At 47.0% G+C, this 1,835-nt stretch overlaps 1 protein-coding gene across 4 annotated transcripts in view; it reads right to left on the reverse strand.

Annotated features, from left to right (window-relative positions):
* LOC113210251 (cleavage and polyadenylation specificity factor subunit 6) overlaps positions 1 to 1,835 on the reverse strand; it is a 21,238-nt gene that overhangs the window by 10,340 nt on the left and 9,063 nt on the right. The gene's annotated exons all lie outside the window — the stretch shown is intronic.

Here is a 1,835-nt window from a genome sequence, read left to right on the forward strand (position 1 = left end):
CTATCAAAAAATAAATGATTAAGTCCAATTTATGTGACGCATGATTGCCAAAACTACGAACACCTAAAGAGATCCCAGGTCCCAACACTTCAGATGCAACCACAAAGCAAACTATCACACTTGAGCAAACAGACAATGAAGGCAAGTATAAAGGGAACTGAGTAAGTAAGAATTGTCGCATTGGCAGCAAGTGGCATATAACATGGCCAAGCCCATCGCTGTTCTAGTGGGACTCCTCCTGGTATGCAGTGCGACTCAGGTAAGAAAAAAATCAAATGCAAGTAAAGACTAAATGATCCATTAGTAATTAAATCATAAAATGGTGAAGAAAGAAAAAGTGCAAAAGAGACATAAAACTTTTCAGGTTCTCACTTCAGACAGTGAGGGGGTGACACTAGTCCTTCTAGACAGCAACAATCAAACAACAGCCACATCAACTCTCGGCGGAGTACTTGGACAACTAGCTAGCAGAATTGGAATCAAAACTGTTGTATTTGCAACAAGTGAAGATGAGGTTGAAGAAGACACATCTGGAACAACTGTGCAAATAACCAACAGTGAAAATGGCCTTGAAATTGAGGTAATGCAGGGTGGCCCACGGAGCCTGGTTCACTTTTTAGTTATACTGTACCGTATGCATGAGAGAACGGTAAAAACACTGTCTGATGTTTTGAGGAAATACAGAAAACTTGGTGCAACTTCCATAATGAGAGGAAAAGTTCTCAGATTGAGGGTATCTCATCAAAAGATGCGGAAAATTATCAATTTCTTTGAGAAGACATACTCAAAATCTAAGAAATTTTCCTCAAACAATGAGAGTTTCTCAAATTTTCCCATTTTTTCCCCTAGAAAAATCAGACATTGCACTGTGTACACATTACCTGACTGCCAGAGACCATGAGATGTTATCGTTAACGACGGTAAGCAAAGAGTAGCCAGGACCAAATGATTACTAACGGATTGATGCCCAACAGGTTGAAGGCACCAACTCAACAGAAATTCAGGACGTGATTGAAGCCATAAGCACAGCAGCAGAAGACAATGGAAGCAGCGTAACTGTGACAGCTAACGAAACAACAGACGACACTGCCGACGAAGAAACAAGCACAGGAGGTTCGGGCAGTACAATAACCGCTGATATAACTATTACTGACACAACAACTGAAGCAGTTACGGAAGCCACGGACGAGGTAGCCACTGAGACCGCAGAGGAGAGCACGGCCGCTGTTAACATCGACATCACTGTGAGCGGAGAATCAACTACCACTGAGGCCGCGGAGGAAAGCACCGCTGGTGTGAACATCGACATCAGTGTCGGCGGAGAAACTACCACCACTGAGGCCGCAGAGGAGAGTACCGCCGCTGTCAAAATCGACATCACTGTCGGAGACGCGACAACTGAGGCTACTGAAGTAACCACTGAGGCCGAAGAGGAGACTACCGCTGCTGTGAACGTCGACATCACTATCGGCGGGGAGGCAACTACCACCGAGGCCGCAGAGGAGAGCACTGCCGCTGTCAATGTCAACATCACTGTAGACGGAGACGCAACGACCGAGGCTACTGAAGTTCCCACTGAGGTCGAGGAGGAGACTACCGCTGCTGTCAACATCGACATCAGTGTCGGCGGAGAAACTACCACCACTGAGGCCGCAGAGGAGAGCACCGCTGCTGTCAACATCGACATCACTGTCGGAGACGCGACAACCGAGGCTACTGAAGTAACCCCTGTGGCTGAAGAGGAGACTACCGCTGCTGTAAACATCGACATTACTATCGGCGGGGAGGCAACTACCACCGAGGCCGCAGAGGAGAGCACTGCCGCTGTCAATGTC

Source organism: Frankliniella occidentalis, unplaced genomic scaffold (assembly GCF_000697945.3).
Source record: "Frankliniella occidentalis isolate FOCC.00 unplaced genomic scaffold, Focc_3.1 Scaffold322, whole genome shotgun sequence".
NCBI lineage: Eukaryota > Metazoa > Arthropoda > Insecta > Thysanoptera > Thripidae > Frankliniella > Frankliniella occidentalis.